General features: G+C 36.7%; 1 protein-coding gene across 1 annotated transcript in view; it reads left to right on the top strand.

Moving 5' to 3' along the window:
* Window positions 1-27,971, top strand: part of PHF14 (PHD finger protein 14) — a 171,300-nt gene that overhangs the window by 142,921 nt on the left and 408 nt on the right.

Here is a 27,971-nt window from a genome sequence, read left to right on the forward strand (position 1 = left end):
AAAAGCTAAGAATCCCTGCGGTATTCTCTCTTATTGCCTGACATTCTAAAAGCATGTTTTCTAAATGCATATTTCTAAAAGCAATAAAAAAAGTGTGCCTGAAATTTAGAAAACAACTGTTGTGGGTTTTTTCCCCCGATACCCAAATAATTGAATTCAGAAATTGACACCACTGTCTACACATGGACTACAGAGAAAAGCACGCTATAAAAGTTAGCTAAGTGTTATAATCCGATATCAGACTCTCCTTTGGGGGAGAGAAAAGGGGGAAGCATTGAAAGACAGCACAGGGCAGCAAGCAGTACCCCGTCAAAAGAACATACTCTCATGTCAGCCTAAGAATGTCTTTCTCATGCGGTGATGGAGGGGAAAGGAGACGCTCCTGGAATTTCCTCTGTCAGCTACATTTCTGTTGTCAGGAGTGCCTGTAAGTTCACTGCGGGAAAACGTACAGGGTTACAGCACAGGTCCTGTGCATGAACAGACCCTCCGCATGACTCCAACATCTGGGGCGCGTTCATCAATCTTGATACGCACTGATGTGTACCCTGGAGATCATCAATTCCAAGTAGCCATAATTAATAAAAAGTAAGAGAAAAATGGCAAAACATGCACAACTGTGCCACAATGAATGCTGCCAGGTGAGATTCATTAATTTTACCATGGCTTTAGTTTGAAATTAATTTGTCTGAACAATTATTAGTTCTCTACTATTTTTTTCCCCCAGATATATAGATTTTCTGGATGGCATCCTCAGTGATTTTAGGATTTCATGCTTTCTTTCTGTTGTAAAAATGATTATTTTCACTCAAGTGAAAACAGTATTTTCCCTGAGGTATTATTCTTTGGCATTTCCAGATCACATGAAAGGGTCATTGATCTGTGGATACATTCTCTGGAAAAATAGCAGCATTGAAAACGGGAAGCCAGTGGCATTTAGAATCACTTGTGTACAAATTTGTATTCATATTCTGAATACAGATAAGTTGGAATTTCATTCGTTCAAAGAGAAAAAAAAATGTCTTTCCTTGAAAGATACCAGGTTCTTTTTTATTTGACAAAAAAAAAATCTGAAACATTCTTTAAAATGGATAGGATCAGAAGAAACAATTAAATTACAGCTACTGTATATTTAATAAGACATATTGTTTTTCTTTAACACCTTGCCCACAAAAAAAATTTAGGTTTAATTTCTGTAAATTCATTTTGAAATGAACATGTTTTTATATTTGGCCACTTTAAAGTGTTACAGGGCGTTAAACAACCAGTTATATTCTAAGAAGAAAGAACAGCTTTGATTTCAGCTTAAACGACATGCTTTAAATCATAAAAAAATTGGGGGGGGCTAAAGGAAAAGAGTGGAAAATGGAATGAAAAATTAGAATTAAGCAAGCTTTAGGTGGAAAAATAGCAGCAAGTTGTACAAGTTGAAGGCTGTTTCCCACCTGCTGTATATTTTGATAGCTGTACTGATGTCAGTGGACTTCAGTGTACCTGTGTGCACTCTCTGGTCAGCTATGACTGGATTGTTTTGAGGTATTCATGCCGTGGCATGGTACGATGTCATGTAAGCTACTGTTGTCATTTGCTATGTGGCACGTGTGATACACAATGGAAATTCTTTCCTGGAGGAAAGTAAACGTAACTCCTTTCTTCAATATGTTATGTACACACTCTTAGTGTTCTTTTTTCTTTCTTTTCTGAGGGATTTGTTATCTTCGCTCTTATCTGCAATATTTGAATGAAAAATTAAGCAAATACGTTCTCTGGTCATTGTATGCAGTGTAAATATTAGACTTCACATTGCACTGTGAACAAAGCAATGATCCTTTTTCTAGGTGATATATAATGTCAGAAATTTTCTAGGTTTTTTTAATATGACAGGTTGAAAATATCATCAGAACACTTTTAAGTTATTATAGTCTAGATTTTGGATAATGAAGCTTGAGCAGAGTTGAAAATTTCAATGTCATCTTTAAGGCAGTGAAGATAAGCAGAGGTCAGTCAGTAGTCATTAATAACGTAGGTTATATAGATTTTTCCCTACCCAGTTGTTTCAGGGTTATCTCTGAACTGCAGTGCAATCCCAATAGTGTCGCAATGCTGCTTCATCAAAGTATTGTTTCTGTAAATTTCTGTCACTGTTAAGCAGAGTATTTAGATGTTGAAGAGTTCGTATTACCTAAATGTTTTAGCACAGTAGGATCAGTGATGTGTTGTTTATGAGAATAGCTCTTTTTGCTATTAATGTGTATTTCTGTGATAGTCATATATACATTAATCTACCCTAATTAACAGTAAATTAAAACTAAATTTTTGTTAACACCAAGTATGTATTTTCTGAAGACTATGAAGTAGATTAACACTCACCATTATCTTTCATAGCCCTCATCGACCTGCTGAATCCTTCTTAAGTGAACAGTTCGCCTGTAATTATTAATTATTTATTAATTTTTTAAAAGTGGCTACTCAGCTATCTTAGTCTCCCAAAACTTCCAGGTTACCTGGAAAACCTGAACTACATATTCTATGCTATAGTTATGGGCTTTGTTTTATTTAGAAACTGTGAAAATGTTACTGAAAATACAGTTAAATTCAGACAGATTTAGACTGTGATGAGGAGTGGTATCTTTGGGAAGCTGGTTCTCCATTATCCAGTCCTGATGTGTTTTACTCTGGTGAGATTCTTGTTTAAGTTGATTGAAGTCAGCACAGGAAATTGAAGATAAGTAGCGAAAATTAGCACATGCCTTCTGCTAATAAAGATACTTTTTTGTTCTCTCGTAAGGGACCGCTTTGGTATGATTCTGTATTCTCCCATCTACACAAAAGAGGTGGAGATATGCCTACTGCACAACTTGGCTGGCTAAAATTATTTGTCTAAACCTCCGTAGATTGTGCCAGTGTTCATTGAGAAAGATGCTTGCAGAGGGCTTTTCAGGGCACCCAGAGTAGGCTTTAACCTAGGGGAATGTGTTTCACTGCTGGCTAAGACAGAGGGGCCTGGAGATGCTCTGCAATTCAGTAGCCTGCAGAGCAAGTCCTCAGTCAGTTTACACCAGCCCAAGCCCACACTGCTGCTGAAAGGGTGGTCTGTTCCCGCAGCCCTCCTGCTGGTCTTGTTGGACCAGAAGATGAGTGAGCTGGGTCGGTGGGCTGATCTCACAGACCATGGGGTGACATCCATGGGGGGTGGAGGGATTGCATAGCTGTGGACCAGGACCTCCCTCTTCAGTAGCAGCCTGCAGTTAAATGGTCCAGGACTGACAGTGAGACTGCATTGTAATTTCAGTGCTCTAGAAAAATTAAATTAAAATAACCCTCAAAATACCCATTAGTGTTTCTGGCTTTGGTGTATTGGCCAGTTCTTCTGTATTTATCCATTCAAAAGGAGCACTTTTTCCTCATTTTACAGCTTTCCCCTCAGATTACCCCACAAATGTAGGCTTGTCATATTTGGGTTATTCAGGAGATTGACTACAATTAAGAGTTACTGCTTAATGTGATAACTACTGAAAATCCTGCTCTTCTTTCTGCAAATTAGGATCAATTACTACTTGTAAGATTCTCAGGTGATTAGTTACACAAAATTTAGACTGTGATTTGGTATCAAGAACCTCAGGCGTTGGAATGAACAGGAAGTGGTACATCTGTGCTTGTATCCTTATGACTTTTTTGTGATCTTTATCAGAAGAAGTCTTTTCAGAGTATTAGTGCACAGAGGCGTATCCACACCTTGCTTGTTGGAAATCTGTCACTGTTGGTTTGGATTCAGCGAGGTATAGGGAACCATGTTCAAATCTAGGACTCTAACCTGAGCATCCTCTCTCCAAAAACAGAGTAAATTTAAGTAGTAGGTTCTAATCTGGGGGAGATTTACAACTGAAATTCCAAAATGAACAGTCAGTGTAGAAAGTTGCCTTAAATCTGTACAATTGCATGACAACAGAATTGTTCCCTGTACGTTTTCCACACCTTCGATTGTACTTGACTCCGGTTTCCTCCAAATTTTCAATAGACTTTTTGCATGTAGGCATTCACTATAGGTAAACTCACTTAATCCAATATTGGTCACACAGGGTGGGTATTATGAAGATAAATATCCATAGTTTAGGAGGATAAAGACAGGCCTTTAGAAAATACCTTCTTAGAGGAGTGTAGAAAAAAACACGAAGTCAAGAATAACGGCATATTTGTTCTAATGTAGCTCTGAATCTGGGAGGTGTAATACTCAAAATGGAAGACAATATGAAAAAGTAGGAAGCGTGAAGAAAGAGAACGTAAAGAAAGGAGCAGAGAATTTTTTCTGCAGTTTAGGTGCTTATTTTTATTCTCATTTTCTGACAGTTTATTTATATAGTTAGCGCTGGGAAAAAGATCTCGGTAAGTCAGCATTTAAAAATGGAGTCAGCCATAGAATATAATTTGTATGTGTGCATGCTGTGCAAAATTTTAGATGGTGGTTTCTGCAAAATGTTGCTTGTTTTAACACCCTCTTTGTAGTTTAAAGGGTGGTATTTGGAATGGGAATAGAGGCAGAAATGATGCAATATCATTCAGAGCCTGTAGATAATCCAAAAGTCACCATTGTTCATATTTTAGCCTGATAAGCAGCAGAGTAAAAATAACCCAATTTTGAAGTCATGTTGTTACTTGAGAAAGCTTTCAGTATCTGCAGAGGCACCAAGTTATTCAAAAAGGAGAAGCACGTAAAAACTTACAAAAACCCAAACCCAACCCCAGTTCCTGTAAGAAAGATTGAGTAGAGGAAACTTCCTTCTTCACCACAAGCGTGACACCCTGCAAAATCTCTCCGTATGCCATGGAGGGAAATACATTTTATCCCTTCATCCCTTCCTCAAGATCTCATGTAGAAACACTTAACACTTCGAGAAAATTTGAAAATAAACTTTTAATTGAATTATTTTATCTGAGATTGAAAGGTGGAAGAATCTATAGTGCTTTTTAAAATAATGCTACCATTCCTAAAGTCTAAGTATTCTAAATTCCTCCTATGATACTAAGTATGTCAGGTGAAATCTCAAAAGTTATTATATTTAGTAATAACATTTGATTTGGGAAACTAATAGGGATAAATTTGATTTTTTTCTTGCCTTCATGTTGTAGTCTTCCCTAGGCGTCTGCCTGTGGCCACTGAAGATGGCAAGAAACTGGGCTAGATAAACATCTTTTGTTACCCAATGCAGCTCCTTATTTCTGTATGCCAAAAGTTAACCTGCCAGTGTCCAGGTGGTGGAGTGATGAAGCCAGGAAATAGCGTCAAAAATTAAAACTTTTCAGATGCAATATTGCATACGTGGTGTAGTTTCTGTTCTTTTTTTTTTCCCGCTAAGTTAGCATCTATGTTTATATTTCACTGTTTAATACAAATGTAGCACATTGAGAAGATGGCTTAGCCAATTTTTCCAGAGTATTATAACTTTAGAACTTCCTGATTTTTATTTACTGAATTAGTGCCAGTTTATTTTAATGTAAATCAATATGCATTTTAATTTGAATTTAATAAGCAAGGGGTCTTTATGTTACAGCCTGTGAAGCTCCCACAACACCAATTAGCAAATAAGCCTGTTCAATGATATATTATACTTTTCTCATGGCAATCTTACCCCAAGAGCATTTTGAGTATTTATTTTTAACTCCATAAGTTGTATTGTGAATACATTTCGATTTTGCTGTCAGGGCTATATGGTTAAAAGCTCTGAATCTAAAAAAATGACCCTTACTTCAAAGAGCTTCCATTTCTAGTATAAAACCAGATGTTGTGGATAAAAAATTTTTAAAAAATCAAGTTGCATTCTGTTCACTGCATTTTGGCTAGGGTTTGCACTTAATAGGAGGGGTTTGCTTTTTTTTAAAAGGAAAGACTGATAATAAGACCGATAATACTGTTTCAAATATTTGGAAATGTCACTGTTTTTTTCCTACAGAGTTTATTATTCAGCAGTTTATAATAGCCTCTACTTCTCTGCATAATATAGAAACTTAAGTTAGTAATAGAAACAAGATTAAAGACAGTGAACTGATCGCTTAATGGAACAAATGAAGTCCTAGTCTTACTAATTGGTAAGCTTAAGCTAGAGAAGTATTGCACATGTAAAGTGGGAAAATGGAAGGCTGTTTGCATAAATATTTTCCATGGTTAAAGCACGTCATTAATAGACTTTATCAAATCAGACCAAGGGTCTGTATCAAGCAGCTTCATCATCCATGTAGTCATGAAGTGAATGTCATCAGAAATCACTGGGCTTAAACACTTATCAGCTCAATATGATAAAATGACTGCATTTTTATTTACACAATAATCTCAAATCCTCATATTAAAAAGTGGCAAATTTTTTTGCCCTTTGCTGTTCTAAGTGTGACACATGTAACAATTATTCATCATTCCATAATGGATCATTTTTATCAGAGTCCTGTGTCTCTTCTGTATATATAGAATAAATATTTATGTTTTCTCATTTTTCTGAACTAGAAGATACTGATAGAATAGGCTTGAAGTGTCAACTATAATTCATTGCCTGCAAAGAAAAGCTTTATACTGATACTGTGTGAAAGGAAAAGAATATCTAAATCATTTCAGCAGCGAGCTTATAACCAAGATAATATCTGCATTTTCCTTCTTGAAAATATATCTGCCATAAATTAAAGGAGGTCTTCAGTATTTTATTAAAATGCTTCTGACAAGTTTAACCCCATCTTCAACAGGAATGTATGTATGAATACGAAAACCTTTTTTTTAAAAAAGTGAAGGTCAAGTGAAAGTTAAAACAAGCTTGCAGTAAACTTCATACTAATTCTGTGAATATTTTGTTTAGAACACATTAACAAATAATGATGCTTATTTAGTATCAATCTAAAGGTACACGTTTTATTGTTATAGAAAGCCTAAGATATATGTAGCACTTTCTATTTTGTACAATAGTAATATAGTTTGCAAAAAAGCCCACGAAATAAGTGTATACTGAGTATATTTCAATGAACTCTTAATTTAGGTAAAATTAGCCTTAGCAGTAAACGTAATAGGGGAGAGGTGCATATCACAGTGTATAATTTTGTTTAAATGTATTAAATATATACATAGCAAAATAATTGGGTTAATAAGAATATAATTAGAATTCAAAAGATGTTTGTAATGAAGCATTTTATACACAAATATTATGGTTCAGTATCTTAGCATATTTTCAGCTATGCTCCAGTTTCTTTAACAAGAAAATGCAGGAAAGTGTTGGTACTAATTGTAATGAAGTAATAATACAAGAGAAGACTTGTGTGTGGTGAAGCCTTGCACCTGTTTTGCAGCATTCATTTAAAGGGTCATATACCGCCTTTCTCTGACAAGGGGAGAAATGTACCCACTTCCCATTCAAGGGTGAGTGGTTAAGTTTCGTGCTTTCTTTGTGAGTGCTCCTTCCCCAAGCTCCGAGCTGCAGCAGCAGCAGCACCTCCCACATTTACAGCCACTTGCTCCGTAATTCCAGCTGCAGCTGGAGAGTGTGCGTCTTCTGAGAGAGCTGCTGTCCGAGGCGCTTGGTCAGAAGGGACGCTTCTTTTCTGGAGCCAGTCCCATCCACAGAAGGCCCAAAGCATCCGTCACAGGCTGGAACAGCTTTTTGCAAATAAGTGGAAAGCTGAAACGAAGTCTCGGTGTTTCTGATGGATATGAGAATTTTACTTTGAACTCCAAGTGTTTTTTTCCTGCAGTAAATTTAACTTTAATCACTCATTAGTATCACATCACATTGATGTTGAAACAAGCTGGAAGATTTTGTAAGGTCATGTATTTAATAGGAAACTTACGAAAATATAATTTTATGAGGTATACCAAACATTTCAGTTTAGAACTGCTGCCTAGAACCTTGATAATTGTTTTCTTTAAAAAATCATATATTATAAAACAATGTGAGAATGAATCCTTCCTTCCCATGACAAAAACACAGAAGCAGTCCTTCATTTCGGAAGCAATTCGTGTGTTAGGAGAGTCATTATTGTAAAGCTATGCATTTGTCCTTGCTAGTGACATGAATAAGGTAAGTGATCTTATGGTATTTGCTGTTGTCAAATTGCATTAGCATCTTAGGCATGATAACAATGTCATTAATGTGAAAAAAAATCAATTACTATGATAAGGTAATAAAACTTGTTTAATACTGCATGATCAGTAGCTTGAAAGAAACTTGCAATTTTAATTTTAATTCCTTCTGTAAATATTTCCAGTTCCTACAGACTCTGAATCTTTACCTTTTGTGATTATTTACAGACAGAGTGGAATTTACTCTTGGATGGGCACTCTGTAGAAACAAAATGTTAGGGGTGACTCCATTTGCTTGCCATCTGTCCTTGCCGTAATGTTTTTAGCATATGTATTAGGGAATTGTTGCACTACCCCATCCTAAAATCAATGTGGAAGATAAAGGTGATGACTTATGTTCTGGGCATTCCTTCTACTGTCCACCGAGTGCATCTTGTGTAAGTAAATTGTCTAACTTTCAGAGAGCTCAAACACAGGAGAGATGAATCTGAGTCATGGTTGTTGAAATTAATGGTGGTTCTGTATCAAACAGCATAAAAATGAATTTATTATCTCTGTTCACATTTCATTCAGGTTTTTAGGCATCTTTTTTAAGATTATGCAGTTTAGGTATGCTGAATTTTGGTCAGTCACCTCAAGAGGCCTTGAAATAACACAGTACTTCAACCCAAACAGCTGCCTACACATGGGATGAGAACCTCCTTTAACTGGTAGGTTCCACTGCTTATTAGAGAGAAGCAACGGCATCGATCGCATTTGAATCTATAAATTCTGCACACTCGTTTTACAAGGAGCATAATACCGGAAAGACTGTTATTTTCTGGACAGCAGACAACCATTTATATTTGGTCTTGTCCTGCAGATCTACTGGGTCCTCTTACCTTATGAAGGATCTGAGTAAATTAATAGTAATAAAGGCAGGAAGTCAATTGAATTGTTTCATTTTCCACCATCTGCTCCAAGTGAGATTCTAAATTTTTTTTAGGGTAAAAGCTTTTTTCTCAGTGTTGTTCTACTCAAAATGAAGACATTTGATATTGAAAATAAACCTTGACTAGGTGGACAACACACAATTCAGAATCAATAAACTCAGCATTTCATTCCAAAAAATCAATCTGTCTGCATCTGTATGGGTCTGCTTCTGGAGAACTATCTAGAGCTTTCATTGCTTGCATACAATCAAATGCATGCTAAGAACTTAGAATTCACAACAGTCCATTGTTCTGTCCTTTAAAATATCTATTTCTGTTTCAGCATAAGAGAGATACTATATGAGGATATGTCTATATTGAAGTATGAGGTCATACCTGTCGGAAATCAGGCACTCATGTTAGGCTGTCACATGCATTTGGCTTTTGGCTACGAAGAGGCATGCTAGCAACTTAGCATTCACAGCGTGTCTTTCAAAGAATTGGCTTCAGGTATACTCTGGGACAAGTTCATCAGACAAAAACTGTATTAGGCTACCAATACATATAGTTGCATATAACGGAGGCTTTTCTTGCTCTGGAAAAGCCTCAGTATCTTCTGTTCCAAGGAAGTGGACGCATTAGGTGAATGATTTCATTACAAGTCAGCTTTTTGTGCTTTGAAATGGCAGTACTGAGAAATACCTGGTTGTCTTCATCCCTTCCTGAACCATGGGAGCCTGCCTACGTTGCAGAACAAGTATGATACCTTCATGGCAGATTGAGCAGGCACACTGACTGCTACTTCCTTCATACTTTTCAAACATACAGCAATATTTCTGAGGCAAGCAAACTCCAGGATGATATAATCTGGTAGACTTCAATTGACTGGTGGTGACTTCTGAATTTCAGCATCAGAATTCACATCTTCACAATACTCTGTGAGGAGCTTGCTTTACGTCTTCCAGCACCAAAAAACTTCATTAAGGAAGCCTACCATTGGTCAGAAATAGAGTCATATTGCTCTTTTCGTAATAGCGTTCCAGCTAGCTGTAGTAAGTGCATGGCTTAGAAATTTCATCAAGTCAGCCAATCTTGCATTTGAAAGTGGTATTTCAGTGGAGACAGTCAGGAGGAATATACCTAGGGCTTTCTGAAGTGCTAATTTCTTAGACCACGTATGCTTGAGTGTGCCTCTCAGAGAATATGAAAAAAATTGTTAACTGCAGAGTATCTACTGCTTGATTTTGCAGGGCTTGATAGATCACTGGTTCATAAACATTAATGTAGAAAGCAGGAGAATGATGCACAAGCCAAGCTATTGAGGATATCTGGCCTTTCATTTGTTTGGACAAGCATGACATTTTGTTGTCAGTTGACTCTTCTTATCCTTTCCTGCCGTGGGTTATGAAATCATATGCCCTGAGGAAATTCAATTATGCATTTAATATTTTTGGATTAGTGGGGAATATGCATCTGGCATGGTGAAAGCAGGATGGTTTTATCTATAAAAGTTAGTTAGAAAAATTATCTCAGTTGATATAAATATGATCACAGCCTGCTGTATTCCTCAGAAAATTTGTAACACTTGAGGCAAAGGCTGCTATTATCACTGTTAGAATCTAAATCTTTTTTCAGAGTGATGAAACATTAATGTGATGGGAGTTCTAAAATATTAAAAAGTTTGGCTTATGAAAGTGATGATAGAAATATGTCACTGTGTCCAAAAAGTTTAGGGGCAACAGCTGACGTAACAGTTTACCAGCAAATAGACTGGTACAGCGCGACTTGAGTTCTCTGCTCCACCCCATCCCAACCCCACTAAAATTTTTCAGTTTTTGACAATTCCTTTTGCATGAAAAGACTGGGAGCTTAATTTTCCAGGTACAGAAGAAAATAAAATAAAATACTGGAATGAGTAATGACCGGATGCTGCTAAACGAGGATTAGTGATTTTGTTATGAACTAGTTCTCTTCCCAAAGGAGAGAATAAGGACTGGTCTGGCAACTGCTGTTATTGGCTATGGAATAGACAGCTGGACTGTCATTTCAAACCAACAAACACACAAAAAAACTGAACACATAGTTGGAAAATTAATTTCTGTGTTGTATCCTTTCATCTGAAATGTTTAGTTTTTAGACTCCCAGTCATTCCTGGTGAGGTGGATGTTGCTCAACAGAATAAACCTGAGGTTAAATATTGCTTCATATATTCCCTATCAGAAAACAGGACTCCTGGCTTAAAAGGTCTTTATGACAGATGAATGAGTTGAAAATTACATTTATCAGTGAAATATTCAGTGCCTATGTGAACCATTACAAAATGGACATCATAGGTGGTGGTTTTCTGGTAGGAACACATTGCCCTAAGTCCCCAAACGTGTTTCTGATTTTTAGAGAGAGAGGCTGGCACCTGTTTCAGTTTTTCCTCTTGGATTCCCTTAAATGTCAGATTGAGAGGAAAAATTATGATTCAGAATTTAAGAAAAGCAAAACAACTGTCAGATATTTCCTTTCTAGGAAAATCTCCTCTGTCATCCCACCTTGAACATATCTATAAGTGGTAAGCTGTTATTTCTACCTTATCCTTGTACCAAAAGAAGATGTTCTTTTAAGGAAGTAGACAGAGAACAGCAACAAAGAAGGAAGAGCTTGTGTCTAAAGGAAAGGATACCAAGAAGATTTTAAGCATTATCCTAAGGATCTTCAGGAACTTTCCTGGTTAAAAAGATGAGAATTTTGTGAAGTACACTGTGAAAGCTAGAAGGAAACAAGCCTGAAGATGGTGAAACATCCACCAAAGGGTGAAGTTCTACACAAGTTGAGAAGGCAGCAAAAGGAAATAGTTTGTGGGAGGAAGGTGGCACGGCCTTGAGACATGTTATTTTCACCTGCTTTTGTCTAAAGCCATCAGCTCAAAACAAAACAACCAAATGGGCAGGGAGAAAATTCCCTTTTATTCTTTGTATCAATGGATAAGACCTTGAAAATGAAAAAATATATTTGGGACTTTACCTAAGGAGTAAGGAAGGGCTGTGTTGCATTTAATGAAACTACTCAGTCAAAATAAAAATCTTAGCTCTCACCTCAGTCACTCAGAGAAACAACAGGAAAAAGAGAATCAGAGACAGCCTGTATGCAAGTCCTTTTCATTAAGCAAGAATACTAGCTTATTGCTGAGAGCCAAGGCAGGCAAAGTGCAGTTCAAATCACCTTGGAAAGAATGTTGCCAGGTGTCATGGTTTAACCCCAGCTGGCAACTAAGCCCCACACAGCTGCTCGCTCACTCCCCTCCAGTGGGATGGGGGAGAGAATCAGAAGAGTAAAAGTGAGACAACTCGTGGGTTGAGATAAAGACAGTTTAATAGGTAAAGCAAAAGCTGTGCACGCAAGCAAAGCAAAACAAGGAATTCATTCACTACTTCCCATCGGCAGGCAGGTCTTCAGCCATCTCCAGGAAAGCAGGGCTCCATCACATGTAACGGTTACTTGGGAAGACAAACGCCATCACTCAGGGCTCCACACATGTAACGGTTACTTGGGAAGACAAACGCCATCACTCTGAACATCCCCCCCTTCCTTCTTCCCCCAGCTTTACATGACGTCATATGGTATGGAATATCCCTTTGGTCAGTTGGGGTCAGCTGTCCCAGCTGTGTCCCCTCCCAACTTCTTGTGTACCCCGAGCCTACTCGCTGGTGGGGTGGGGTGAGAAGAGAGGCCTCGACTCTGTGTAAGCACTGCTCAGCAGTAACGAAAACATCCCTGTATTATCAACACTTTTCAGCACAAATCCGAAACACAGCCCCATACTAGCCACTATGAAGAAAATTAACTCTATCCCACTCAAAACCAGCACACCAGGAAATGTATTTTCCATTTTCTTGGGTCTTCTTCCTCCTTCCTGCACACTTTTTTGCTTTTACCAGCTTAACTTTAAAATGTCCTGTATAAACAAAATCCTTATATCTTGTGAGAAATTGTAGAAATTATTAAGGAACAATTTACCTTTCTGTGGAGAAGTGTGTAAAACTGACAAGTTTGGCTCTGCAAAAGAAACTACATTAAGAAAATATTTGCTTCACAAATGGTAGAAAATACCATTTCCTTTTTGCCAGCCAGGGGTAGCCAGTTGAGAACTTAGCATGGATCCCTAGACTACAGAATTAACTTGGGTTACCTAATTTTGGCTTATATTTGTGTTTTCCCACTGTGAAGGGAAGTAGGAGAGATACAGTTAGGTAGTGAAGGTTGTTAGAGTGAGCTGCCAGTGAGTTCGGGCACCCGATTCACTTGCATTGTGCTTTCTGCAGATTCTGAGTTGCAGGACTGTAATCCATTAGTTTATTGATATCTGCTTTTAATTTGGGTAGGTACCATTTTCTTTCTCCTGCTTCTGCTCAAGGCATGAGTTAAAGACAGAGACCTCTATGAATAGGTACTAGTTTGGCTAGGATAAAAAGGTATGTGGCACTGGATATTGTGATGGGAATATCTTAGTGGTATGCTTTCATCATGTTTAAGTTGCTTAAAGATTGTTGGGGTTTTATTTTTTTATTTGAATACCTGGTGAATCTCGCTGTGCTGACAGAAAGTCTGACATCATATCCACAAGCCCTGAGCAGCAATGTTGTGTTGCCTTTGAGTCATCAACGGACCCAGAGCTTCTGCAAGGGAGGCATGGTGAAGCTCGTTTTCTGGCCCTTCTTTGTCAGGACATGTAGATGGCAAACCACTGGCGTCCACAAGTGTCTGTCGTTTTCAGGACGTTGTCCAAGTTGTTACCTGTGGTTAATCAGTCTAAGAAGGAAAAAACAAAAGTAGCAATGTTCATTGACTAGGAAATTGTTGTTTTCCGTGGCACTAAAATATGAATAAGGGTTTCCTGAACAGGCTTCTGTCTGCTGTAGGGCGGCTGTTTAAGGTACGTGTGGGTGCTTTGGCCTATAGAAAAGAGAAGATAATACCTGCTAATGAGGAAGCTCTTGCTGAATGTGGTAGCTTATACACATATGGGCTGCACCAGCGAAGTACCTAATGCCGTAATAACCTACAAATCCAAGGTATTCGAGTTGGGCTAAGTGTTACAAACAATTATTGTGGCTTTCAATAGAGTGCCCGTTCCTCTTCTTTTTGTCAGCCTTAGCCTCTTACCTGCCTTGTTGAGTCATATCTTGATGTGTGATAATTATATCTGGTCATAGCTAGTTCTGAATGCTGGTTCGTGTGAAGCTATCTGTGGGTTAAACTTCTCAGTTAATGAGGAGCTGACTGTGTGGGATTGGATTACCCCCTGGATTAGATTTCTCACGCAATTCATTTCCAGGCATCCTCTTTCAGTATTTTCACTACACGTTAGTCTATATTAAGGTGGAAATTGGATTAAAAGGACAAAGCGTGAAGTCATTTGCTGAAGCAGAGTGTTAGTGCCAAATTTTGTATAAAAGGATGCTGCTGAAAGGACGGCAGGTCTTGCTTCTAATCCACGGAGAATCCCTCCGTCTCTGAGTTTAAGGACTTCATTTCCAAATACAATGCACAGGGGGTACATAAACCCCTGTTAAACAGTTCATTTTGTGCATTCATCTCTTGTTTGTTTACGGTATTAAAAATGTTGTTTTCAGTCTGGAACAATCCCATTCGTGCAGAAATCACTTTGTAAATGTAAATATTGTATTAGTGACAGCTCTGTGCAGAGCAAGTATTTTAACCTGTTGGGCAGTATTAATAGCTCTCCTCTTGTAATTAAAGTTTTAAATACCTGAAAGAAACTTCTGCCTTTTATTTTTCTCAGTGAAATAAAGATTTTTCGAGAGGAACATTTGGTTATATAGGTCAGCAATGCTTACTATGTTGTGTTGATAGGGCAAATGAATTATTGCTGTTCTTGGATGAGGGGAATGTTGTGTGTGAAACTTCTACTGTCCACTGAGTAAACAGCAAAGTTTGGATTGTAAGCACAAGACAGGACATAAACAATATATTTTAAAAATCCAAGATCAGATACTAAATATCCAAAAGTTTGTGTACCCAAAGATGTAATTGTGGGCCACAACCTTAACAATTATCATCACATGATGCAAGACAGCCTAAATATGAAAGTATATTCACACAGAAAAAACTGATCTAACTCAAGCTGACCACTGCAGCTTTCACAGAGAGGATATTGACTACCAGTTAAATGCTATTAGGATCTGGTCTTCCTTGGAGAGCAAGTACTTGTCCTTCTGAAAAAGAGGAATAGGCACATCAATTTCATTTGATCCCGCTGGCTGATACGCTAGCACTGACTTGGTAGTTACTTCCTTATTTCATCATTTTTTAAGAATTGACTCCATTTTCTTTTCATCATTCCAAACCAGACACCTTTTTTATGCATTGCCTTCTGATTGCTCTCAAAGCATCTTTCCAATTAAATAATTTCCTGATGAAAAACAAGTTTATATGAAGTAGAACTGTTTTTCATATGCTTTATCGCTTGCTGCATATTATACTATATCGCGTATGATAAAATTCCTGCTATTAATGGTTGTTTACTTTTCCTAGAGACAAAAAATATGCATCAGAATTTAAAACCAGACAATTTCTTTCAATAACTGCACTCATTTTACGTCTTCTTTGCTGGTTTCAGAAAGAACAGGTGGTGTTCTGCACTAGAAAAGTTAATGCTTTTAAAACCTTCTGTACTTTCTGAATGTAATAACAGTGACAGCACTTAGCACTTATATAAATCTTTCCATGCATAGAGCTCCATCCTGACATTGAAAGTGTTATTATTATTCACATTTTACAGATAAGTTCTTTAATGTAGCAGCAAGTTCAATTTCCATGCCCTCCAGGCCAAATACGTAGTGTAGTAGGGGGACAAATGTCAGAGATTTTAGCTGAGAAATTCCTCATCTGAGTCTCGGACCTTGCTTTACTAGGGACACATGCATTAGCTTTATCCTGGTTTCTGTTAATGACCCTCCTCTAGATTATAAATCCTACTACGTACCACTCCTCCATTTCTTCCTCTCCTCCAGTGACATTTTCTAGCTCACTATCCAGAGGTTTTTCTCAGCTTTCTCCACACACCACACTTCATACGGGGAGTTCTCGCCTTGACCTCAACTCTGTTTCCCCCACAGAAGCACACCTCTACAGACTGACTTCTCAAGGCCCAGTTCTGTTTTGATAAAATATCTGAAGTAACTCTCTGATTTGTTATGTCTGTCGTGTATAGTCAGTATATTTGTTTCATAAAGTAATATAAAATATTTCTATATGAAATACTTTTATATACATTTTGATGATAATCACTTTTTAATCATTCTTCATTTGTTAGACATACTTGGCACAAAAATGTGATTGAGATACATGCCCATTATCCCGACCCACTTAGCTTTTATGATGCTTTACTTCTTGTCCTTTTCTTCTTTCATTTTTTTTCATAACTGATTTTAGGCTCTGCAAGATCAGACTCTCCAGATGTGTTTATACAGTATGTGGCTTGATATGACTTGGCCAAGATTCGTATCATTAATTAATATTCTAGTTAAATAAAGATTATATTGATATATTATCATTTATCAAATTGAACAGCAAAATCTTGAAAGGAGCTAGAGACCTTTCTATATCTAGGTCTTAAAAGGCATCATTGTGGGGGTTTTGAATGGACAGGCAAAGCAACAGCTAACAAAATTTTTTGGATTTTCCTTTTTTGAGAACTTACGTCCTGAAAGGTTTCCTTGAATTTAAATGAATTGAAAATACTTCAGTCCACTTCAAGTCACGAATGATTAATGCCAGTAACTGTCAGTGACGTTAAGGAGAGTACTGACAGACAAAGGGAAGCATCAATTAATATGGGAAGAGTAAGATCCTTGATTTGTTGTCTACCAAAATAGACAGCATTTGTTGTATTTTCTGCAGTCTTCAGATTCTTAATAATCATATTTTAAAATTACGTTGGCAGATGAAGTAGTATAGTTACATGTTTGTTTCTAAATTTAAATGCTGATTTAAATGACACTTTTGTAGTTCTGGATGTGCTGCATTGTCTAAGGTACATCTAGATGAGAGGAAGCAGGCAAAATGAGTTGTATCAAATACTAGGTAGCATTTGCCACAGGAGAGCATAAGCCTGTTTTTTCTACATAACCTTTTTTTTTTTTTGGTACCTGTTCTGTTTTGTGGGTAAACCAGACATATGATGATTATCTTAACTCATCAGTAAACAGAAAATAATCAGTTACTGGCTGTTAACTCTTAGAATCGTGATATCCAATTCGTGGAGCTCCTGTATGTGCAGAAACAGAAAAGCCAATGAATAAAAACAGACAAATGGATTGCAACTAAGTAAAATGAATGAATATGTAAGCTTGTGCTTTATATTGTTAGGTAACACTGACAGTTACGAGAGCAGCTGTTGTACAAGAGCAGAGAGCAGCAACTACCGAACATCGCTGCAGGGCCATTGCTGACCCTACGTAAGGTGCTGGGCAGGAACTCTTTAGAGGCAGCTGACTGGCAGCACTAGGATTTCAGGAAAAAATAGCCCTCTGAAAATAGCCTCAACTTCCTCTTAAATACCCATAATTTAAATGTCATGCTTGATCCAGGGGCTGTTTAAATTCAGTATTCCATTCCAGAGAAGCCTTGTTCTACACTATATTTCATACATAACCCCAGTAAATAGTACTGTTCAGTTCAGTGATCAGATGAGTTGAATGTAATGATGCATGTATACGTGTTTGCAAGTTGTGGCCCTTAATGCTTGTGAAGAATATTATGTCTTGGAAGCACTGTGATATAACGTAATGGGAGACAAAAAACCTGAGTGAATAGTCTTCTGAGGAATGGAGTTTAGTGAGCTTCAAAAGGAGTTTCAACAAATATTAAGTGGCTTCAGTGTTCTAAGGAAAAAGCAGATAAATAACGATTTATAATGTGAGCTCTGTAATGAGCTCTTCTACCATAAATATGCAAAACACTAATTAGTTATAGCCAAATTTCCCTAGCTTTGGGAATCTTTTAGAATATAACTTTTCAGTAATTGAATCACATCAAAGTATTTTTTCTCCCACTCTTCTAACAAAGTTATGTGTGATTTGTTGGAGGGCGGGGAGAGATGGGAAGCAAGCTGTTGACAAAACACAAGATGGCTTTGATGTAGTATAGTGAAACAATAACTTCTAGATTTATCACAAAGAAATGCACCATGAACCTGTAAGGAACTCTGTTTGTGGTGACTACCTGCACCAAGGTGAGGTTTGTCAATTAATTTGATTCTAAATTTCTGAAAGGAAACTAATCTTTTTTTTTTTTACAAAGGGTATAAATATTGATAGAGAAAAAATTTTGGAAGGATATCAGTGTGTGTTTGGAGGCAGATGATACTTTTACAGGGCAGGTTTTTGCAAAGTTCCTTTTGATGATAGCATTACCTTAAATGGTTGGACATTGCATTATTTCTAGTTGAAGGAGTTTCATCAGATTCTGACTTCAAAAAATTACAGTGAAACAACATCACTATCATGACAAATTACCAAAACATCCCTCAGTATACCCACTGAATTAAATAACATTTGGCTTTAGAACCTCACTTGGAAATGCAAAGACGTGTGGAGGTTGAAGAGAATTCATTCTACTGTTAAACCTAACACGTTCATTTTTTAATTTAGAAGCTGATCAGCTTGAAACTATTGAAACCTTGGTATATTAACTGTTACAATTTTGACTCAAAATTGACTGTGTTTATTACCAGTACACCCTTGATGCTTCAAATACAGCTGAGTTGATCTATTGTATGAAATAGGACTGTTCAGGCATCGTTACAGGATCAGAACAGTAAGTGCTATCTTCAAATACAGAAATAAAGTCAGAACATAAACAAATCTACAAGCCTTCCTTCGCCATCAAACCAGCTGAATTCCAACTTTTAAAGCCATAGATTTCTTGTCTTGTTTGATTTCAGGTCCATAGCCATATGTTTGGGTTATATTGTCAAATTAAAAGTATGTTTATACAGCTTATAAAGGAATTATTTTGACTTCCGGGTAGGTCTGCAGTGCTAGTGTTAATTTAGATTAAATGAATGGTAACAGTAGGGAAGGTGTAGGTCTTCCATGAGGGATTGTACCTGGGCTGTTAGCGTGAAGATGTGGATCTGGTCCTAGCCTAGAATGCTCTTTTGGGGATTTAATTTAATGGATGTTGAAATCATTGAAACGCCTGTCTAGTTATTGTTGTTGGAGTCTGAATTTAAATGTCAGTATGTGTTTTGGGGGACCTACTGAAAGGAATTATGTTTTTTTAAAAAAAGCAAAAGTCTCTTCCGTCTCTTGATTTCTTCATCAGTAGCACAGGTTCTATTTGCTGTCACAGTGTATCCTCCATCTACTGTTTAATGGATGTTGAAATCATTGAAACGCCTGTCTAGTTATTGTTGTTGGAGTCTGAATTTAAATGTCAGTATGTGTTTTGGGGGACCTACTGAAAGGAATTATGTTTTTTTAAAAAAAGCAAAAGTCTCTTCCGTCTCTTGATTTCTTCATCAGTAGCACAGGTTCTATTTGCTGTCACAGTGTATCCTCCATCTACTTCTACAGCTTTGTCCATTTCTATCAGTTTTGTTTGCAACTTCATGGATTGTGACTAAATATAGGCATTCAGTATTACAACAAATATAAAGCCATTTTTGTAACATTTACTTATATCACATTTTGGAAAATAGGTGACTAAAATAAAGGCATTTGCTGTGTTGTTCAGATTCCTATGTCATCATATTAACTCCATTGAAAGAGCCATCTTTTATGCCTTGAGCCTGAGCAGAATTTCATGGCTGTACTCAGGTGAAATGTTCTGATGAAATATAAAAGAAAGGAGAAAAAAGCTTTCTGAATTGTTAGCTGTCACATTATAGCAGTATTTTCATGAATTCCCAAGTTATTAAATTTATAATACTGCAGTAGACTTTTTCTAATTAAATGTGCATTTTCTTTTGTCATAAGGAGAGAAAAAACTTTGGTTATGCTTTTTACAGTAATTTAATTAAGCATTTCCTGTAAGTTAATTTCAGTATCTATCATGGCTCACTAAAGTTGGAATTCAGTATAGAATGGTAGATTAATTACCCTTTGTCTTAGATGAAATAAGAATCCTAAATATGCAGAGTCATGAAATGTAATTGTGTTCCTCAATTGCTTATTCAATGCTTTGGAAACCTGAATCAAGAAATACTGAAGAAGAGGGCCAAAGGTTGTTAAATGTAGCGAGTAACACAGATTTTGAACTTTACTTAATGAACCGAGTGTTTATTACTATGAAATAAACGCACCATTTAAAGAATTATGGTGGAAATGTAAAACATTAAAACTCTAATTAATTTTGGTCAGAAGCATGCAATGCACTCATTTTTCCTAAAACATTTTCATTAGGGTCTAGATTTTCTCTGTTATTGAGATAAATTTCTTCCTTTCATATGGTAGTGCTATCTTTTTCCGTTAAAAATGTATACTTCAGTGATGTTTAGAGTGATGTCTTTCAGCTGCCTTCGACTGTAGGCAGCATGTGTTGATTGTAGCTTACAGAAGCATTTTTATATAACTTTTATATAAAGTTGTGCCTACTTTTCTGTTTGATGTTGTTAATCATTTTGGAAACACACAATGTTCAGACCTCTTGATAAAAGGCTGTCTATAGCCAAACTTATTTGTGAAAATAGTTAAAGCATGAAAAAAAATCTGCAGCTATCATGTAGTAACTACCAAGATACATGTATAGCCTAACAATTAAACAGTTAAAAATTAGCCTCTTGGTTTTTTTTTTAATTAAACAGTACTTAGAAATGAAATTGTTTAAAAGAGCTATTAATTCCTTATTGTTTGCCTGAGCACCTTTTGTAAGTGTACACAGTAGCTATTGTAAGAAGAAGCCATTTCATTTCTTAGTATCAAGAATACAAAAATGGAGAAGTTTTGCTTCTTATAATTTAGTAAATGTATAGTGTAAATATGGTGGGACTATAAAAGTGAATATTTAAAATCATCTTGATTTGATTAGAATATGCATTTCTAGGCTATGGAATATTATCCTGTAGTAGTATTATGAGTATATATAAAGTGGAACTTTCTGTTTTAATTTATAATTCATAAAAATAATTATTATATTGCCACATAAGTAGAAAATGCTATTGTGGTTTCCATATATATGTTTATATATGCACAGATGTAAGTGTTATAATTGAGTGACAAATTTGCCTTAGAAGGATCTTAATCAGGACAGTGTCAGACTTGAAGGCCTGAAAACTAATGCAGGTGTGCACTCTGAGACAGGAGTGGAAATTAAGGAGGCCCGTCCCATACAGGCACAGTACAATCCCGTTAAAGTTGCTTTTCACCTATTTCTTAGTTGATGTTTCAGGTTTGTGATATCTAAGCATTTATAGATACAGTCTGAAGTTCATAAACCTAAACATTTAAAGACTCAAATTGTTGAAGAGGAAACATTTTCCTCTACTTTCTTCAAGGAGAACCAGCTGAACTTGTAAAACAATGGTTGGGTTTCAAGCACCACCTGCCCTGAAGAGCATCCCAACTGTAGTGGCAGTCAGCCAAAAGGGCCACTCAGTGGAATGGTTGCCTCCTAAAAAGGAGAGAAACAGATGGAGGATTTGAAATCTGGCATGAAATTCCACTTCTGTACTAAGCGTCAAATGAAATTTGACTGTAAGGGCTCTTGCAATGGTACATTTATCTGTGTAATCAGAATTAGAAACAAGGAAATAGAAAATACAGAACACTGAAAAACATTTCAAAAAGACTTAAAGTTCTTGTACCAGTGCAAGTTAAAGGAAAGAGTTTGTGATAAACATGCAGCTGCTCGTAGCTTCGTAAGAGCTTTAGTATAAAAATAGTTCTAGTCTTGCATTGCCACCTAGAGCACGATGCCATGTACTGCATCGGTGAAGGAAACCTCCAACAGTTAAACGTTGCTTTTTTTGCTAAACAAAATGGGGTGGAGAGCTGCTTCCAGTTAATTGATGTCATGTTTACTTACATTATAATGGTTAGTTCATTCATAGCCTTCATTTTTTCATGTACCAGATCAGCAGAGATTTCGTTGTTGGAATTTGGTGGGCTTTGACAGTAAGAATTAATGGAGATGCGCATTAAAAGGTACGACTGTCAGCTTGCCAGTGGTCCCAGAGGGGGCATTTTCTTGATGGCTGCTTCAGAATACTTCATGAAGCAAATGTCAAACTTGTCAAGGCTGTCACTGTGAAAATGATCCATGTAGCAAGGGTCTCCTTTTCTGGGGAAATAAACAGCTGCCTTATCACTGCAGAGCTACGGTGACAGAAAACTGTCATCTGTCACCAGAAATTTATATTTGTTTCTAATATCCATTGGTAAAGACCTGTTCCAGTTGTACTCTGTATTTTTGCGCCACTCTTCATTGTAAGGGTTGTCAGTAATACATTTGAAGAAGATAGCATAGGCTTTGGAAGAAAAATAACTGAGGAATTTTAGTGCTGGATGCTCACCTTTTGCCAGTTTAACAGAGAGACTGATTGAACTCCCAATTTTTAGCTGTGAAACTCCTTTTCCTCCAAATTTGGCCTGTGACATTGGAAAGCTAGACTTTAACATACACAAAGAAAAGCTCTCATAGTTTCTGAAGTCCCTTTTCCTGATATATTTTTGAAGAGTATTAAAAGTATTTTTACCTACTTCCAACTGGTTTTTTGCTAGCTAGAATCTGTGAGGCAGGAGATGAAATACCAGCTAGACACCCTCACTGGAGCTTAGTATATTAGTCATATTACAGCTCTTTTGGGTTAAGATACTATGAAAATTAATAGTATCTGAATTTGATCCTGAGTGGTTTTGAGATTATATTTCTAGATTATGCGATAGCATAGAAAACCCTTTACTGATTCCTCGTTGTAGTAGGATATTTTTGTGTTTTGCATTCTTTCTTACTATTCAGGTTTTTTTTTACATCAGACTGTAATATATAGCTGTTATATGGGTTACAGTTTGCAAAGCACACAACAGCAAGTTTATTTTATTAATTATACCTTTGTAATGCAACTTTAGAAATTACAGGTGTGGTGTAATGCACAAATCTGGTGCATTTCCTAGCATAGTTAATTGAGGTGTGATCTGTTCTACATACAGAGTAGTGTCAGATTCCCTGTAGAGTTACGAATTGTCTAATTTACTGTCATCTTCCAGATTTCATATCATTAACTAATGGAATAAAAAGAAGTTTTCAGACATTTTGAATGAAATTGGTTGGAGGGGGGAAAAAAGAGAAAGGGACACCCAAAACCCTATTTCTAGGCTGTTTTTTTTTTTGCATGCCAGAATTCATCTACAGGGGAATATTCTGGAATAATTACTACAAAATTAACTTTCCACATGGGACCTGTTATTCTCTGCTTGGAGCACCATTTGTAGTTGACCTTAAACATGCTTTCAAAGGAGATGAAGTTATATGACAGTCTCTCTCAACTGTCAGATCACAATTTTCAGAAATAGGATCTTAAAAGTCAGCTTCTTACCGTTAGTTTTTGGCACCTAAAGACATCCAAATATCAAAGTATTCCCATTAACTTCAGCAAAGCTATTGAATGCTCAATACTTTAATAATAATTCACAACACTTATTTAGGTGGCAGATTGTATGGTCTCAGTTTTAAATTCTTGGCCCTGTCCTGTTACTGTGACCCATAAATGCTCAGCTACCGAGTGTAGACTAAGTAGTTTGAAGGAAGACATGTCCATAGGACATTTGAAGACATCCACAGAGCATCCAAAGGACCCTTTAATCCAATACCTCGTTTCCATCAGGGAAAAGGAGGGATGCCTGGGGAAAGGATGAGGAAAAAAGATGATGTGGAAGGTCCATCAGTCCATCAGCATCATCAGGATGCTGATGAGGTGTCCAATCATCAGTGGCTTAAGGAGCTCCTGAGCTGACATTTCAATTCAGGGTGTTGGGTTTAACAGCACTTTGTAAAGCCCTTTGTACTTTTCCTTATCACTGTTGGTTTTGTAAATCTGAAAGAACAACAATTCCAGACCAGTAAACTTCATTCATTTCAACATGAAAATAATCTTTGGGCTGTTAAATGCACTTTTTCAGTAAAAGTAGTAATACAGTCTTGAAGGATTCGCTTCCCTTTGCTACTCTTACAAGTCACCAGATCTGTGCTGAGGCATCTTTTAGGTGAGCGTGTTCAAAATTCACTGTATAATATTCGAGTCTATGGTTGTCTGTAGTCAGAAAAGATACAGAGAGAAGTTTGATCTGTGACATCTGCTAGCAAAAACTACTTTGATCTTTGAACATTTTAACATCAAAATGACTGTTCTCTGTTTCAGAATTTTTAGGACAGAAAGCACTAGACAGTAGAGTCTTAGGCATCTGAAAGCAAAATTAGTAATAACATAAAATAGAGATCTGAGATTAATAGAAATGTGAACTGAATTTCTGTGAAACAGAAACTGGAATTCAGTATTTCATCTGCTGTGTAGCCACTGGTAATAGTAACTTCACACACTGCCATCATGGCCTGTTTTTTAACAGATAACATGAAAATAAAAGGTTTTCCTTTGCTATCCGTCACAGTTAAAAGCATTATAATGATGATAATGATAGGTGGTAATTAGTAAAACAAATATATTAAATTTGTTTAATCTGCAGTCTGTTTGGCATAATTTCTTGATAATTAGGCTATATAGGCTATTTAGCTAAAAATTCAAACATTGTTAATGACATTAGAAACTCCAACCAATTCATTATTCTATGTGCAATCATTGGGATGCCTCTTGGGTTATTGCAAAAAAAGATTTAAAATTTCATAGAAATTTTGCATTGTCAGCAAACTGTAAGAATAGTGAGTCTTCACATCTTGGACTATGGTTATTATGTGTGCTCTAAATTGCCAGTTCAAATCTTTCCCAGGTATACTGGCATGTATATCTATTTCCCTGTATGAGGGAGCACAAGTCAGAATGTTGGAATAATGGCAGGTTGTGTTCTAGGATGGTGGATTAGTTGGCACTGAGGTCAGTAGGGATACAACTCCTGTAGGTAAGGACCTTCAGAAACATGCAGATTTGCTGTTCTTTTATTAACAAAACCATCATGAAAGAACCTGGCTGTTTTTCTATAGCAGCCAAAAGTTTCTGTGGGTGGCTTTTTTATTCAGCGATATTCTTTGTCACCTGTAAGCAGTACGTCTCTTAGTTACACACTGCTCCTTTGTTGTTTCCCGTTCTGCCTTGCCTTTATTTTCTTTAGAAGTTTGACCTTTGTATGTGTACTATACATTTCACTCTCTTGAATATATGCTACACTTGTAATTTCAACGAATCAACAATCTTTGGTTTCACACGCATGCGCAGACGTTTCCTCACCTGAACTAAAAGAGCCACGGGGCTCACTACATGTTTTAAAGGTAATTGAAGAGATGACAGTCCAGAAAGATAAGGAAAAAAAAAAATGCATTTAGCTTTTAGTGGTCAGTCATGTAAGTATTTCTCAGTGCCTAGCCTACCCCCAGAAGGGGGAGGATTTAGAAGCAGAATGGTTTGGAGTGTATGGTTCTTTAATAGAACAACTAGCTTTTCAATTTTATTTTAGCGTTGTGTAACATAATACAAGACCACATTTTTTTAATGAGATTTTCCATTGCTATTCTATTTTGTGCTGCCCATGTGATCTTCCTATAGATTTTGTACCTCTAAATCTCTATTGTAATTATCCTTACAAAACACCCTTTGACAGTGAAAGGAGGACTAGGAAGCAAAAAGATAAAGTTATTTTCGTAGAAGAATGAAGGTGCTGTTTTAAAGCACGAGACTGCACGCTGGGTTCCTGGGTCCCACCTAATGTCCCTGACATTTCCTTTCTCTCAAGTATTGACTTGTGATGAGCGGTGTTACAGCAGCCGGGACACTTCGCTCCCAAATGTCTATTCATTTGCTCTCCTTTGTGTTTTTGGAACTAGGAAGATTCCCTGTATATTGAATTAAAATGCAGGCAGGAAAACTGGCCATACTTTGAATGTGTGATAAGGACTGTCCATGATGCGATGGACTGCAAGTTGCCTTATAAAATAGTTTTCTCAGTCTTCTCTAATTTGTACTTTGGAGGTCATGAATTTGTACTGGACACAAAATAGTATCCTTTCCTATGGAAACGGGCATTATGATGTCACTTCATTTTTTCAGTGAGATCCAGAGGAAGACGTAGTGAATTATGAGCCCAACTCTTGGAGCTGAAGCTGTAGAATATTGTAAGCATGCTGCTGCCTGACATGCTCATGTTTCCTATTTTAGACCTGACTGATCTTCAGATAACATATGGTGGTACAAGTAATTGGAAAATTGGCAGACCTGTCAAGAAAATATGCTAGATGGGACAAAAATACGATGCTGCAGCACATAAAGTGTCTCTGAAGTTAAATTTATTGTCTTTCATCAAATGGTGAAGTAAACGTATCTGGTCTCAAAAAAATGAAACATTTTTCAATGGCAGATGCTTTTCAAAAGTAATTTTTAGAACAATGATGAAAGCTCTTGCATTTGAAAGTAATTTAGTGAAAACCTCTGGTCAAGAACAAAGGAAAGGTGTGTAATACTGTCTGCTGCAGATGTTTGAATATCTTGTCATCCGTGTATGGTTTAGTAATTTCTTTATGTAACCATCCAGTAAATTGGTCAGTGAAATATTTACTCATTAAATTATTCTTCTACTATAAATGTAGGTGATTGGACTTGTTTAAATTTTGGGTGTTCTTATCATTTTTATTTCAACTCCTGAGCAAAACCAAATGGGGAGGATTAGAAGCAGAATGGTTTGGAGTGTATGGTTCTTTAATAGAACAACTAGCTTTTCAATTTTATTTTAGCGTTGTGTAACATAATACAAGACCACATTTTTTTAATGAGATTTTCCATTGCTATTCTATTTTGTGCTGCCCATGTGATCTTCCTATAGATTTTGTACCTCTAAATCTCTATTGTAATTATCCTTACAAAACACCCTTTGACAGTGAAAGGAGGACTAGGAAGCAAAAAGATAAAGTTATTTTCGTAGAAGAATGAAGGTGCTGTTTTAAAGCACGAGACTGCACGCTGGGTTCCTGGGTCCCACCTAATGTCCCTGACATTTCCTTTCTCTCAAGTATTGACTTGTGATGAGCGGTGTTACAGCAGCCGGGACACTTCGCTCCCAAATGTCTATTCATTTGCTCTCCTTTGTGTTTTTGGAACTAGGAAGATTCCCTGTATATTGAATTAAAATGCAGGCAGGAAAACTGGCCATACTTTGAATGTGTGATAAGGACTGTCCATGATGCGATGGACTGCAAGTTGCCTTATAAAATAGTTTTCTCAGTCTTCTCTAATTTGTACTTTGGAGGTCACGAATTTGTACTGGACACAAAATAGTATCCTTTCCTATGGAAACGGGCATTATGATGTCACTTCATTTTTTCAGTGAGATCCAGAGGAAGACGTAGTGAATTATGAGCCCAACTCTTGGAGCTGAAGCTGTAGAATATTGTAAGCATGCTGCTGCCTGACATGCTCATGTTTCCTATTTTAGACCTGACTGATCTTCAGATAACATATGGTGGTACAAGTAATTGGAAAATTGGCAGACCTGTCAAGAAAATATGCTAGATGGGACAAAAATACGATGCTGCAGCACATAAAGTGTCTCTGAAGTTAAATTTATTGTCTTTCATCAAATGGTGAAGTAAACGTATCTGGTCTCAAAAAAATGAAACATTTTTCAATGGCAGATGCTTTTCAAAAGTAATTTTTAGAACAATGATGAAAGCTCTTGCATTTGAAAGTAATTTAGTGAAAACCTCTGGTCAAGAACAAAGGAAAGGTGTGTAATACTGTCTGCTGCAGATGTTTGAATATCTTGTCATCCGTGTATGGTTTAGTAATTTCTTTATGTAACCATCCAGTAAATTGGTCAGTGAAATATTTACTCATTAAATTA

The sequence above is a fragment of the Aptenodytes forsteri genome, unplaced genomic scaffold, assembly GCF_000699145.1.
Source record: "Aptenodytes forsteri isolate BGI_AS27 unplaced genomic scaffold, ASM69914v1 Scaffold55, whole genome shotgun sequence".
Classification (NCBI taxonomy): domain Eukaryota; kingdom Metazoa; phylum Chordata; class Aves; order Sphenisciformes; family Spheniscidae; genus Aptenodytes; species Aptenodytes forsteri.